Source organism: Neofelis nebulosa, chromosome 1, assembly GCF_028018385.1.
Source record: "Neofelis nebulosa isolate mNeoNeb1 chromosome 1, mNeoNeb1.pri, whole genome shotgun sequence".
NCBI classification, from domain to species: Eukaryota; Metazoa; Chordata; class Mammalia; order Carnivora; family Felidae; genus Neofelis; species Neofelis nebulosa.
Genome location: NC_080782.1, coordinates 224,035,990 through 224,051,761, shown reverse-complemented (window position 1 = coordinate 224,051,761; position 15,772 = coordinate 224,035,990). Strand labels below are relative to the sequence as shown.

General features: G+C 39.9%; 3 long non-coding RNA genes across 3 annotated transcripts in view; 2 read left to right on the top strand and 1 right to left on the bottom strand.

Moving 5' to 3' along the window:
- The window catches only part of LOC131486334 (uncharacterized), a 78,829-nt gene extending 71,295 nt beyond the window's left edge, over positions 1-7,534 (top strand). The window contains exon 3 of the long non-coding RNA XR_009249287.1: positions 7,137-7,534. This is a non-coding gene — a long non-coding RNA (uncharacterized LOC131486334). The remainder of the gene's footprint in view (positions 1-7,136) is intronic.
- On the bottom strand, positions 4,053-6,811 carry LOC131486345 (uncharacterized). The gene is made up of 2 exons (XR_009249289.1): positions 6,728-6,811; positions 4,053-4,296 (listed from the first exon to the last, which is right to left on the bottom strand). It is a non-coding gene; the product is annotated as an uncharacterized LOC131486345 (long non-coding RNA).
- Positions 7,535-8,764: 1,230 nt separating the features above from the next.
- On the top strand, positions 8,765-15,618 carry LOC131486365 (uncharacterized). Its single transcript, XR_009249292.1, has 2 exons — positions 8,765-8,871; positions 15,090-15,618. It is a non-coding gene; the product is annotated as an uncharacterized LOC131486365 (long non-coding RNA).
- Positions 15,619-15,772: the final 154 nt, after the last annotated feature.

Below are 15,772 nucleotides of genomic sequence, written 5' to 3'. Positions count from 1 at the left end.
TAAGGGTGGGGGGTTAGGCCAGGCTGGAGCAAAGAGAAGTCACCAGACTCTGAATATATTTTGAACGTAGACCAGATTTGTTGATTGTTTGGATGTGAGAAGGAAATGTGTGCATTTAAGGAAGTTTTTTTTTTTTTTAAGTTTATTTTCTCAGGTGGAGGGGGGTAGGGGCAGAAGGAGAGGGACAATCCCAAGTAGGCTCCACACTCAGCATGGAGACCAATGCGGGGCCCCATTGCATGATTCTTGGATCATGATCTGAGCCAAAATCAAGAGTAGACACTAAATGGCTGAGTCACCCAGACTCCCCTTAAGTACAATTTTTGTATTTAAGTGGCAATTCCTAAAATATTTTTTTAGGTTTATTTATTCATTTCAAGAGAGACAGGGAGAGAGAGAATCCTAAGCAGGCTTCGCACTGCCAGCATGGAGCCTCATGTGGGCTTGAACTCATGAAATTTGAGATCATGACCTGAGCCCAGACCAAGAGTCTGATGCTCAACTGAATGAGCCCCCCAGGTGCCCCTTAAGTGGCAGTTTCTTAATAGTCCTTGGAAACATGATGACTGGAGGACAAGCAAGGAGACAATGCTGGAGACAGAGGTTTGAGAAACTTTCACTGTAGTGCCAGTAAGATGACTTTTAAGAACGTGTCCGGATAGAGGATGTATGTGCCTGATGCAAAGGTATAGCTAAAGAACATAATGGAGGATATTGAATCTTGAGCCATGTGAAGGTTCAGGGTGTGGAAGAGGCACCAAGAGAGACATATAGGGGAACAGAATTGATGAATTCCAATTCACTAGATCCTGTACTTTGTGATTCAGTCTTTGAAAGGGAATGAATCAACACAGTACTATTGCTACTATTTTTAGATGTCTACTAATGGTGATATTACTAAAATCTATTTGTGATTAAAGCATTTGATCATTTGAATCATCACATAAATCATCTGACAGTCACAGAACTTTGATTTAGCAAATTGGAAGGGTAACTGGTATCCTTTTGTCTTTTTAGTTCCTGCTGAATTTGTACTTATGAAAAACACGGTCCATCCACCTGTGATGAGCTATTCTATTCTTCTCACGGGCACTAACCTCGTTCTTGTTTGGATTCAGTTGTTGTTGTTGTTGTTGTTGTTGTTGTTGTTGTTTTATGTATAAAACACTAAGACTAATTTAATATTCACTTTTGGGCTTTTCAAGTCTTAATAGAAGTAAAACTTGTTTTCATTGGCTTTTCCTTTACAGGTTCAAAAGACTGAATTACAGTTAAAAATGAGTGTTATACAAACAAGGCGCTCTGTGTGCAAACAACAAATCCAAGATTTCACTGCAGAGCAGGGAGCCTCCTCTTTTACGGAAAGAAGCATTTAACTGTTCAGAATGTTCCACGTCTCCACTGATAGGCTCAAGGCTCACCGACCCCATGGAAGTGCAGAGTGTTCCGCAAATGTTTTTAAGTTAGTAATGATCTCTCCTCAGTTGTATCTCACCAGCTATGATCACCACGGTGCAAACCCACCGTTATAATTTGGTCAGACCTCCTCTGCATCCCTTCACCGAATAAAGTGTCCGCCTTACGCTCTTCCTTTTTGACGGCGCACACAAATTGTCTGAAACCTGGGTATGCTTCCTGCTCCCACTCCATCTTCTCTTAACTGCTTCATCTGAATGCATTTAATGACTGAGAGCAGGCTTACAACATGGCCGTCGTCATCAAGAAACATCTTCAGACACATAATGGATATCAGACCGAATATTTTTAAATGTAGAAGCCTCAGGTATTTAAGAACGTATTTGTACATCCTCTTACCCACTCCAATTAATATAAAATGAAGGGCTTGAGTGAATTTGGAATAGCAGCAGCCAACATTGAGAGCTTACCATATGCCAAGCACTTCATATACTTTAACTTGTTTAACCCTTACAACAAAATTCTGTGAGGCAGGTATTAGTATGCCCGTTTTGCAGGTGGGGCAACTGAGTCTTAGGCCACTTAACTGACATGGCTGTGGTCATTCAGCCAGAAATTCGATTTGAGCTCCAGCTGTGTGGCTCCACGGCCCACACAGAAACCCTAGACTCCTCTGCCTCTGTACTTCTTCACAACACGTCATTTACTTGTAATTGATGGGTCCCTTGGGTTTCTCAAGGGTGAGCGTGCCGTTGGCATTTCATGGTTGTTCAGTGCCAAACTTAGCAGGATGTTTCGTATTTCTAGCTCCTGGCATTGAATGTCAGTAGTTCCCTGCTGCACATCTCCCTTCTGTCCCTGAGAAACCAAAAGTGCCCTTGTACATTTCCAAAAACTTCCCAGTTAACAGTCTCCACTTGAGAATTATCAACTGAATTTACAATAAAAATAAATAAATACATACTCTCTCTCTCTCTCTCTCTCTCCCCCCCCATCTATCTATCTCATCACCACTTTTCTAAAAGTTTCGTAAGTTCTTATAAGTTTGTAACTTTTAAAAACTTTTATAGCTTTAGAGGCACCTGGGTGGGTCAGTCAGTTGAGTGACCGACTTTAGCTTGGGTCACGATCTCACCGGTTCGTGAGATCGAGCCCCACGTTGGGCTTGCTGCTGTCAGTGCAGAGCCTGCTTTGGATCCTCTGTTCCCCTCTCTCTGCCCATCCCCCTCATGTTCTCCCTCTCCCTCTCTTGCTCTCTCTCTCTCAAAAATAAATAAGCATTAAAAAAAAACTTTCGTAACTTTAAAAATACACCAACACAAAGGATCAGGTTATGAAAATTAGGTGATTTTTACAGGGGTTTGCAATGCTCTCGTTATTCATGAATAAACGATTTTGAGCCTGAAGGATCTTGGATAGTTTGACATTCATCATTAAGTGAGATAAACCCTACCGTTTACCCATTTGCCTGGCAAACTTTTTTTTTTTTTTTTTTTTTTTTTATTTTTGGGACAGAGAGAGACAGAGCATGAACGGGGGAGGGGCAGAGAGAGAGGGAGGCACAGAAGTGGAAACAGGCTCCAGGCTCTGAGCCATCAGCCCAGAGCCTGACGCGGGGCTCGAACTCACGGACCGCGAGATCGTGACCTGGCTGAAGTCGGACGCTTAACCGACTGCGCCACCCAGGCGCCCCTGGCAAACTTTTTTTTTACAGTGCAAAGGTAAACTTGAGTTCGGCCTGGGCCAAATCTCAAAGTCATGCGTCTGAAAGTCATGATCGCCCCCCCACCCACCCATGTTTATTTTTGGCTATCAAACTTCAGACCATGAGGCAAATGCCTGTTGCCCTTTTATCAGAGCCAACACTTCCTCAAGGAGACTGTAACAAGTAAAAATATTGAGTAGAGTAAAAAAGAATGTTGGGGTTTTGTTATTTTCTAAGCTGTGCTCGTCCGCATTATGAGACTTTGCACAACTGGAGCTAAGTCTCCAAGGTCACCACACGATGCAACCACATTACAAGGCTGAAATGTGGACTTTCAACTCCATTTTTAAATGACTGCTTTCTTTCCTAAGGATGTTGTAACAAGGCTCTGAGCTAGGTAGGAGGAGGCATACATTTACTTAAAAAGGAAAAAGGGTCAATTATAAGATGTAGCCTAAAATAGATACATTTAGGAGTTCCCCCACCCTTTCTTGGTTCACTTACTAAGACAGCCCACCAGTTTCAAACAAAATATTTTATCATCTTAGGTATTGTCAACAACGAGATAACAGTGTTCGGTTTTGTTCTGACCCTCTTTCGCCTATTCCATATCTGTTTTGCAACATGCCGGCAGAGCTGGATCAACATAGTAAATGAGATACTTTGATGTCCCCGAGGACTTAAAATTTAGGCCTTTTATTATTAGAACTGTTTAATGATGATGTAGAGGTTTAAAATAAGAATTTCCCTTTGACAGCTATGAAATGACAGACAAACCTACATACTGTGGTATAGCCAAGTGTTGAAATACATACTAAAATTCAGATAAAATGAAAGCAACTCACAAAAAATGTTTTAGTAGTTTCTTGAAATCTGGTTTATTGACATTGCCTTGAAATATGTTTATACCTGAGAAAATAAGGCAGGGCACACTTTAAAACACAGTTTATTCATAATGTGAGTATACATTTTTACTTCATTAAAAAAAAAAAAAATCTAACATGCCAGCCATTTTTACTTAACTTTGGCCATTTCCTTGAGAGAGGGTTGGAGGTGGTTAAGAGGAACAGGGCATTGCTAGCACTTTCCAGGCCCTTTTTGCGAAGGAATATGGCCATCTTCAGTAACTAGAGTTCCTGGTGGCTTTGCTGCAATGGGAGTTTGCTCAGCTTGACCTGCAGAAGGGAGCAAACTATCAGATCTGAGCAGCTAATAGGTTTGAGAATTCTTTATGAAAGTGAAAATGGTACTCCTTAAAAGGAGTAAAAGGATTTTGTTGGATGCATTAGTGAGAAAAATGAAGGGCACTTGAACTTCATTTTTTTTTTTATCTGTAAAGATCCAATGGATTAAAGAGAGATGTGCTTTTGACTTGAGTTCTTTTCAGAAGAGATAGGAAATATCTTTCCAGTGTTGATATTGTTATGCCTAAACAAATTCTCCTTCACAGCTGAGATTGGCTTCCAGCAGTGAGAATATTGCCAATGGAGTGATAATGTTGCAGCACAAGCCATAGGCCAGAGCGGGACATGTGCTACCTTGGAGTTGGGGTGAGGGTTCCAGCATGGAACTGGAAGAGGTGCAATTAGGCTAGACGAAATAATTTTTTAAAAAGTTTATTTATTTATTTTGAGAGAGAGAGAGAGAGAGAGAGCACGCGTGGGAGTGTGAGTGGGGCAGGGGCAGAGAGGGGGGAGAGAATCACAGCTCTGTGCCGTCCATCTCACAAGCTGTGAGATCATGACCTGAGCTGAGGTCAAGAGTCAGACGCTTAACCAACTGAGCCACGCAGGCGCCCTGGATGAAATAATTTAAAGAAGAGAAAGACTTGCATACTACAGGCTTAACTATATGTGATGGGATAGATTCAAGCAAAGGGAAAAGTAAGCAAGAAAAAGGCAAAAGAAAAAACCATGTACATGCTCCCTGGCAGAACTATGGTAGTTAAAAACTGCAATTTGCAGATATATGTACGTATACACACGGACATATACATATATAAAGTTAGGTGCATAACTGAGTTAAGTATTTTGGTAATTACAGATGAAAAAAAGGCAAACTTTGTAATCAAGGGGCAGTTTGGGTTCAGATTTTATAAATTCGGCTACATTCATTTAATTATTCATTTCTCTATACTACAATGCTTTTATTTTCTTGGGCTGTACTTTGAAGAGGAACCTTGAACCAAATACATCTATTTACATCCACAATACATGTATTAACGTCAAAAGTCACAACACTGCTACATGAAAGACAAAGAGGCTAAGTCATATTCACAGGACAATCACGTGTTTAGGGTACAGAGCAGAGGAATCTGATCCACCTTTGAATTGTAGCCCCTCAGTCCCTGTTTGGGACACTTAAGAATCTCTCTGATGTCTCCTTTCCATGTGATTTCCCCTTACTGGAGTATTAGCGTCTCAGAGTTGTTGTAAAGATTGTGAAATACAAGTATTTGTAAAGCACTAAGCATAATGACTCCTAGATGGACTTTTAAAAAGGCTAGATTCCCTTCCTTTTATTACACACACACACACACACACACACTCCTCTCTAACATTTAGTTCATTTTAAAGAAAGTTTTTAGGCAATGGTTTATGTGAACTTTTTTTTTTCCTACTCATTTCAAAACAATTTACATAGTAATAGTCCAGTATAACACAGTAATGGATTGTGCTTGAGCTTTTTGTGTTATCGTGGGACTGACCAGTACATACATGATATTTCCTATAGATGAGGCAGATGTTAACTTTAGGTATTTTTATATCTATGAAATTCTGCCAATACTTTTCATGTTAAAAATGGTTAATTTTCTTATAAAATACATATTTTTCTTTTTTTTTTTTCTTCTTGTTGCTTCACAAAATGAAGTACCTCACATAAAACTTCTGGTATTGCCAGTCTAACGGCAGTGCTTATTACAAACTAGAAATTCTTACAACTGAAGTCAGAAACCCAGTGATTCCCACAGATACATCTTTTGAAGGTCAAGGTCTTTACTTAACAATGAATATATGAATAATACGAATGGATATTTGTGGTAGATTTAATGGTTCAATAGATATTTTCTCAACCTATCACTAATTTGAACATGATTTAGTTATGATAAAAACTACTTTCTCTCTCTCTCTCTCTCTCTAAGTAGGCTCCATGCCCAATGTGGGGCTTGAACTCACACCCTGAGTTCAAGAGTCGCATTCTCTGTCTACCAACAGAGCCAGACAGGCGCCCCATGATATAAAGCTCTTTTAATGATAATTAAATACAATAAATATTTTCCAACTCAGAGAGAAAGTGTCATTTGCATTTCAGATTTTTGAGACTATTGACCATTGTCCAGAATGATGATCTGGTTACTCAAATGAATTTTTAAAAGTTGCCATACCAATATTTTAGTGCCAAATGGAAGTTCAGTAAAAATTTGTTTTTCTACTGAAACTTATTTTATTACCACACTAGATTCTTTACACGTATAAAAACACTTCTTTGTAATTACTACGGAAGAAATCTGGAGGCGTCACCGCTGGTTTCATTTTTTTCAGAGTAAGAGCTACCAATTTTTCAGCGTCTACTGGGGGCCAAGTGCATGCCAAGCACCGCACTTACCTTCTTCTTAATCTTGGCAACAGTCCTGCAGTGATAAAGACTCCTGGTTGCCCTCCCAACACACAGTGCAGCCACTATGCAGGTAAGAGGGGCCAAGTAACACAGCTGGCCAATCAGATCGATGAGGAAATTATTAAGTGGGGTGCCAGAAAATCTCTTTTCAAAGCAAGTCCAGATCAGCTGACATGCTTTCTTTTCTTCTTCCATTTCTTCTGCCAATGCAAACCTACAATATTTGAGGTGAAATAGCTAACTGCCAGGTAACAAGAATGCATTAAGATGGGCTGGACAAGAAAACAGAGAACGCCTCACGTTCTTAATGACATTCTAAAACTTAGAGGGGGCAAATGAGGCCCGCCTGGACTGTCTTCCGCTGGTATATGTGATAAAAATAACCCTTGTTTTTCAGGTTTCTTATTTATGGATGAATGCACTTCTCAACCAATTCACCTGCAAAGAAAACATTGACCTTTCTGTGTCTGAGAGGAGGCAACCAAGCTGGTAGAAAATAGGATAATAACTGGATGCTCAGGCATCAGAATCATTAATGATCTGATTCAAAAGTGCTTTGAGAACTTTGGATTAAAAGTGCTGTATAGCATAGGAGAGATACAAACATGTCCCTTAATTTTAATAAATTTTTTACCTTGGACAAGTGTCTTTGACCCTAGTCCTCAGTTTACTTATCTTTAATACAAGAAAATTGTGCCCGATTATGTCTAAGACCCCTTAAAGCTAGAACTATTAAAATGCTGTACATATTGGCCTATAAAAAAACAACAGCAACAATCTGGCCCTCAAAAGCATGATTCCAGGCAGTCTTATGAATGCTAGTGAGCTATTAGTGTTCACAATGCAAAACTGAACACCTAAGAGTCATGCTATCCCTAAGATTTAGAGGAATAGCCTAATTGAACAGGTAGCATTATACTCTGTACGGAGGTTTCACAGAAAAGTGCCGAATGGAGTCACTAAAGGAACATGGACTCCCATCTTGAATTTTGCTTTTCTAGACAGATTGTGCTTTTTTAGAAAGAAGGAACGAAAGTGCTCTACAAGTACAATACAGATAGAGTAAAAGCATTCTCATCCAACACCGGTACTGTTGGTGAATTGAAAAAGTACAGAAAAGGGGCACCTGGGTGGCTCAGTCGGTTGAGCATCCGACTTCGGCTCAGGTCGTGATTTCTCAGTCTCTGAGTTCGAGCCCCACGTCGGGCTCTGTGCTGACGGCTCAGAGCCTGGAGCCTGCTTCTGATTCTGGGTCTCCCTCTCTCTCTGCCCCTCTCCCGCTCACACTCTGTCTCTCTCTCAAAAATAAATAAACATTAAAAAAAAATTTTTAAAGAAAAAGCACAGAAAAGAAAAACGATGCTACATACCTTCAACTTTTAATTTTAACCTGAACTACATTTCATTTGTCAATCTTTTGAAGTGCAAAATATTTGTAGATTTTTACGTTTTCTGGGCTTTTGTAGTTTCCTTGCTTGCATCCCATTTGATAGCAATTTCTTCAGTGACTTGTTTACATTCCATTGGTTTATACAATATTGAATTAATTAACAGGATTATAACGACAAGTTCAACTGGTATACAGGGACTTGAGGGAAGAAGCCCGGAGCTTGCAAGGAGAGTGGAAGTTCACAATTATATTAAAGGGAATTCTACTACTTTTGAGTATATACCATACTGTGGGCATGTTTTAAAGAGGGAACAAGGAGCATCATTTAATCTGGCAAATTAAGTGGATGTCATGAGAGCTCCTATGTGCCCATCAGCAATGATAGATACTGCATAATAACAGGTTAAGATATTTTACTCACCGTTTTAGAACATGGGTCTGTGGAGGCTAGTGAACTAAATATTAAAATGACATTCTCACTAATATCCTAGAAGTTCTCACCCCTTTATCCTTTCCATCTTCTTCCTAGGAGCAAATTCTTCCCTTGTAAGAGATTTTGTTGATGGGTCTCCCTGTCGTTTTCCTCTGTGCCCGAGTCTCCACCTTGGTTTCACGCCAGGTGTCCCGGTTCTTCATCTTCGCAGGGGGTGGAGCTCCGTCCCCAAGCACCAATTCCCACCGAGGGGTCAACGATAACTCCTTCCAGACTTTCCCGGAATTATGCCTCTGAAATCAGATCCAGGTTCTCGTGCTCTTCTGCTTTGTGACTTTGAACTATGTTCATTAATATTACTTGGTCTCCTGATTCCTTTTCTGAAAAAGTGATAACACTTAGCTGGCAGGTTTGTTAGAAGATTAAATGATCGTGGGGAGCTCTAGCAGAGTGCCTGGCACAAGCAGGCAATGAAATGTTTGTTTTCTTCCCATTTCCTTGACGCCAGTAACATTTGGTCTTTACCTATTCACATCACTCTCCTGACTCTAAGCTCTGACCACTTACAGGAATGTTGGTTGAATTTTTCCGAGCTTGATCACCTGCCTGTCAGAATCTTTGCCCACTGAGAGTCCAGATGATCTGCTTGCTTGTCCATACTGTTCCCTATTTTTTAAGGGTATTTTTTTTAAGTTTATTTATTTTGAGAGAGAGTGCGTATGAGAGTGCATGCACTGGAGGGGCAGAGAGACAGGGAGAGAAGAGAGAATCCCAAGGAGAGCGGAGCCTGGTGCAGGGCTTGAACTCAGGAACACTGGGATCATGACCTGAGTCGAAATCAAGAGTCCAATGCTTAACCAACTAAGCCACCCAAGCGCCCCATTCTATACGGTCCCCTATTAGCACTAAAGGGATTTCCCTGGAGCATTCAGCTTAGCCCTGGGTGTCACTGGTCAGAGTGGGTGGCCATCCGTTTCCCACAATTTGCTCAGCAAACATCCTTTCCGCCTCTGAATTTCTCTGTAATTCTTCTTCTGTCATTTGACATACACACGTTAAACCTTTAGTACTAGGTACTGGCGTGTTAGGCAGGGTTCTCCAGAGAAACAGAACCAAGAGAAACAGGAGAGAAAGAGACACAGAGACAGAGAGAGAGAGAGAGAGCATAAAAAATTGGCTCACGTAATTATGGAGGTAGAGGAGTCCTGAGACCAGCAGCTGGCACACTGGAGACCCCGGGGAGCTGATGGCATACTTCCAGTCCTCCACTCAGCAAGCTCAGGACCCAAGAAGAGTCCGTGTTTCGGTGCTGAGTCGGACCGAAGGTAGGAAAGGACCAAAGTCCCAGCTGGATGCGGTCAGGCAGGAGGAGTGCCCTTTTACTCACGGGAGGGTAAGTCTCTGTTCAGTCAGGTCTTCCATTGGCTGAAGGCTACCTACTCTAAGGAGGGCCATCTGCTTTACTTAATCTAGCCATTCAGATGTTAACATTACTCAAAACATCCTCACGGACACACCCAGAATAACATTTGACCAAATTTCTGGGCACCCCATGACCCAGTCAAGTTGACACAAAAAATTAACCATGGTACAAGGCACTGTGCTGGGCATTGTTCGTATTCTTGTCATTATTTCTGGCCTCAGAGAAGTCAGTACCCCTTCTTTCACATCCCAATGTTACCACCTATGCTCTTGACCCTGTCTTTCCTGACCCTGAGACCCACCACACCTCTTTCACACCTTCAGTTTTCCTCTGCTCTTTTTTGTCTTTTTTAAAATAATTTTTTAATGTTTACATTTGAGAAAGAGAGAGAGCACGAGTGGAGGATGGGCAAAGAGATGGAGACAGAATCTGAAGCAGGCTCCAGTTCTGAGCCTGATGTGGGGCTCGAACCACAAGCTGTGAGATCATGACTTGACCTGAAGCCGGACGCTTAACCCACTGAGCCACCCAGGCATCCCTTTTTTCTGTCTTTTTTAACAAATGTTTGGGTGCCTGGGTGACTCAGTCGGTTAAGCGTCTGACTCTTGATTTCAGCTCAGGTCATGATCTTGCAAGTTTTGTGGGTTTGAGCCCCACATCAGCTCTGTGCTAATGGCTGACAGCACAGAGCCTGCTTGGGATTCTCCCTTTCTCCCTCGCTCCTTGCCCCTTCCCCCCTCATGCTCTCTCTGTCTCTCTCAAGATAAATCAACCTAAGTAAATGTGTATTTATTTATTTTGAGAGAGTGTGGGGGAGGGGCAGAAACAGAGGGAGAGAGGGAGAATCCCAAGCACGTTCCTTGCTGTTAGCGCAGAGCCCAACGTGGCACTCAGGGCTCAATTTCACGAACTTTGAAATCATGACCTGAGCCAAAATCAAGAGATGCTCAACGGACTGAGCCATCCAGGCGCCCCTCCTCTGCTTTTTACCTAAAAACATGTTTGGGTTTTTCCTTTACCTTAAAATAAAGGTTCTCTTTGGTCCTTTGAGCTACCTACCACCCCATCTCCCTTTTTTAGTGCAAAAAGAGTTTATATTTTCTGCCTTCTATTGACTGAAATCCCTAGTGATCTAATTTACCCTATTTCTCCTGTGTCCATATTCCTCTAACAAGACCCTTATAAAAGTCAACAATGGCTTTCTCAAACCTGACAGTTTTTGTTCAGCCTCTACTTTATTTGATATTTCAGTAACTTTTGAAAATGCAGTCTCCTTTCTGAAATTCTCTTTCCTTTGGCCAAATTGGTACCTGGTCGTCCATCTTTTTTCCTGCTAAGCGTTTGCTTCTCTTTCTTGGCCTGTCCTCTTAGGTAAATGCTCCTCATAGCACTTTTTAACTTCTTTTTTTGGCATTTATCAAATTCCACTCCCTGTTTTAATTATTTCCATAGTACAGGTTTAAAAGGGAAACACCTAGGGGTGCCTGGATGGTTCAGGTGGTTAAGCAACCGATTCTTGGTTTCTGCTCAGGTCATGATCTCACGGTTCATGGTTTGTGGGTTCAAGCCCCACGTCAGGTTTTATACTGGCAGTGCAGGGCCTGCTTGGGATTCTGTCTCTCCCCTTCTCTCTCTGCCCCTCCCCTGCTCATGCATTGTCTCAAAATCAATAAACTTAAAAAATAAATAAAAGGGTAACATCTAGTCCTACCACTTCTTATTCCTCTTCCCTGCTTTTTCTGCAGAGCATTTATAAATATATGATGTAATCTATAATTTACGTATATATTGTTTCTCTTTCTCCTTCCCCACCACGAGGGCAGGGATTTGGGACTATTTGTTCACTAATGTATCTCAAAAATCCAGAGCAGTAGGTAGTGTTCAAATAATAGTTGTTGAAATATTACAAAGATTTAGGTATAGGGCTGTTTAATGCATCATTATTTATAAAAGTAAAACATCTGGACATAAACAAAATATCTACTAATAAGAGGAAAGTAGGTCATGATATAGCCATGTCATGGGATAGTCTACATTTATTAAAAGTCATATTTAAAAATGATTGCATGAAAAATGCTCACATTATATTAAGTAGAAAAAAAGCAAGACAGGAAGCATATTAAAAAGCATATTACAGCATATTAAAAAGACCCCAATTTAATATATAAAGGAGATATATACTAAAATGTTATCAGTGGCTCTGTCCAGGTAGTGAGATTAAAGTGATTTTTATTTTTCTATTATTTTCGTATTTGGTACATTTTTGACACATTCTTTTAAATGAAATGTGAAGATAGAAAATTGTAAAGCTTTGAAGAAAAAAGTGCTTTTTCATTCAGTTGCTATATTCTATTCTTCTAACTGGTCTGAACTCACTTCAATTAGAGATACAATTTGCACTTATCTTTTGGCACTGATTGTATTTTGCCTACTATTATATATCTTTATGTCTTCTACTAGGCTCTATACTTTCTAAAGTCAGAGAGCATGTCTTATTTATAATTTTCAATGCCTACAACACCTGTCTACATTCAATAACTGAAAGAAAAGATATTTAAAATGTTTTAATAGCTGGGAATAATACATAGTGTTAGTTGCTTAGGCAAACCATTAAATTATGTAATTTTTAAATATTGCTCTGATGTACTTCGTGACTGCCTTCAAAACACTAAGGTTTAAAGCTATAATAGGACAAGCATTTTAAGGGTTTGGCCTACCTCTCTGTTGCTTTTATTTACATACATATTTTTTAGTTGTTGGTACATTACATGAAAACTTTTGATTCTGGAGTAAATTTGGGCATGCCCATAGACTTCAGGGGCTGACACATTAAGTTAGTTAGGCTAGGTTGGTAAAACAAAGAAAGAATGTTACAAATGGATCCAAAACACATGGCTCAAACGCAAGTTTATTTCTTGCTCTTAAGGGTGGGTGTTCTTCCTTGGCAGGCAGGTTTTTTCCACACATTTAGAGTCACAGTGCCTTCCATTTTATGCCTTCCCAGGTTGTACATGGCCACTGGATGCCAGCTGTATTTACTAATCTCTGACTCTGGTACTTAGGTTGTAAGTTCAGTGAAGTCATAGAATTGCCAGATTCAGCAAAATAAAATACAGGACACCAGTTAAATATGAATTTCAGATAGACAACACATAATTTTTTCCTATATGTTCCAGATAACATTTGTAATTACATGTTCCATGTAATTTGTAATAATATGTCAAATTACTAAATTTGTAATATCACTAAACAGTTATGCATTATCTGAAATTCTGAGTTAATTGTGAGTCCTGGATTTTATCTGGCAACTCTATGAGGGTAGGGATTAGGTCTATCTCATTTAGCACTGAATCCCCAGAATCTAAAACAGTACCTATTGACCTGAAGACAAGTGAGTGTCTCAATAATATTTCATGAATAATTGAACCTATGTCAGCAAAGAATACTTATCAGAATACTGCTATTAATAAGAATATAATTATCAGCAAATCATTATTAATTACACTTGTTATGAATAACAATACTTATTAAGCATCAACAAAGAAAACTAACCAGCAGATAGGACTTTAATATGTATTAGCATTTCAAACCACAAATGTTTTCCTCAACTTCAGTAAAGTAAATGGATAAACTCTGGCTTCCCCTAGAGATTGGCTCAGCTCTCTCTCTCCTTTCTTTCAGGTCTCTGCTCAAATGTCATTTTCTTAATGAGGTCTTTTCTGCTCTCCATATCTAAAACCACAACACTCCTCCCTCTGCATCACTCTTTTCCTTTCCTGCTTTATTCCTCCTCCTTAGCACATAGAGTACACTTGGCATAGGGTTACTCATTGACCTTGTTTATTGCCTACCTCTCCCACTAGAATGTAAACTTCATAAGGACAGGCATTTTCCTGTGCTTTATTCACTGCTAAATTCCCAGCTCCCGCACACACTAGAGAGGTATTTGTTGAACAAATGACTGAGAAAACACCATTGGTTATTATTGGAATCTATAGTTATAGTTTGGTGATATTCATTTTACATGACACAAGATGGATTGAATGTCAAAATAGATGATTCTGCCTGCATCCACTCAGTTCACCAAGTTCTGTCAATTCCAGCACCTCAATGTCTTTTGGACCCTCTCCTTTCTTTCCTGGTGCCACTTCCCCAGGAGTAGTGAGGCAGAAATTGCCTCACCGGTCTCCTTGCCATGGTCTTTCCGTTCTAATCATTCCTTTCCAACTGTTTACTGAAGTCATCTTTCTAAAATGAGAATGTGATTATATCACTCCCTTCCCCCCAAACTTGGTTTCCCTATCACCCAAAGATAAAATTCAAAAGTTCCTAGTTGGACATGAAACCCTCTCAGAGGTTAATACGTATTAGCATTTCAAACCACAAATGTTTTCCTCAACTTCAGTAAAGTAAATGGATAAACTCTGGCTTCCCCTAGAGATCGGCTCAGCTCTGTCTCTCCTTCCTTTCAGGTCTGGCCTCAATTCCACCACACATCCACACACATGTCCCATTCCCATATGATTTCTATCTGAATGCATATCACTTCCTTTGTGAGATCAGCTGCTCTATCCCCAGTGCTCACAGAGCTCTTTGTGTATTCTAACGATGCTTATTTTAAGAGCTACCAGCACTAAATGGTATCTTCCCGATTCTAAAATGTACATCTTTCTACTTTAACATCTCTAAAATTGGAAGCCAACTTGCAATAATGGCATCTTACAATGCTGTCACCAGAAGGCAGTTGTGATGTAGCTGTACATGTGCAAAATTCATGGTTATTCCTGGTGGCAGGCCTAGGCAATTGCAAACCCTAGACATTTCAGTCAACCAACCATTTAGAGAGAGGATATAAATCCTGATTGTGGTCTGAAAACTTTTTCACTGACATCTTCTAGTTGGATCAAGAAAGCATGAGTATCAAAACTTGTAGAATAAAAGCCTATGGTTTGGAAGAAAATACTGAAGACAATAGTGGAGTATTCTTTTATAACATGTTCCATTGTTAAAGCTCCTGGTTGGTAGAATTCCATATATTGTGGAAAAATTCTAATTGATAAAAAAGCCATTGTGTCATAGTTTAATTAGCACCTTTTTCTTTCAGTGTTCCAAAAATAATGGCATTTCTTAGAACCCGTGGCGTCTCAGAATTGGTGAAATATGGTATGTAACCTTGCATTTTCAAACCAATCCTCTTAAGACAGGTCTTATTATCATGCTTGGTGTTTGCTGACTTATCATAATAGTGCAGTCTCATTATGCTGGTCTGTCTTCTGTCTTTCCATTAGATTACAAACTCTATGACCTACCATAGTGCCTGTCACATAGTAGGGATGCAATTAACATTAATTGAAAGAATTACAGCAATGGTCATGCTCTTTAGCTGGAGAAACTGCTCCACTGTGATTCTAATTCTCAATTTGGTTGTGTCTATTTCCAGGACTGATCTTGAATCCTCTGAGCCATCAACTGTTACTGTGAAATACTGCTTGTTGGAAAGGTTTAATTTCCTCTTCAGAAGTAGTCCCTTAGTAGCATTTTTTTCCCTTGAGGATTGATTAGGATGACCAAAATTAAATCTCTTTATATATGTAATATCCAAATACATTCTGCTGTCTAGTTTCACATCTCAATTTTTATGCTTATTACTTCTTGGTTTTGCGTGTGTGTGTGTGTGTGTGTGTGTTTTCTTTTCTTTTTTTTTTAATGTTCTCAACCTGTCAACATCATTGACTACTGTGATCTCAAAGAGTAAAGCAGAGAGCTGAGAAAATGGTAAGACAGCCA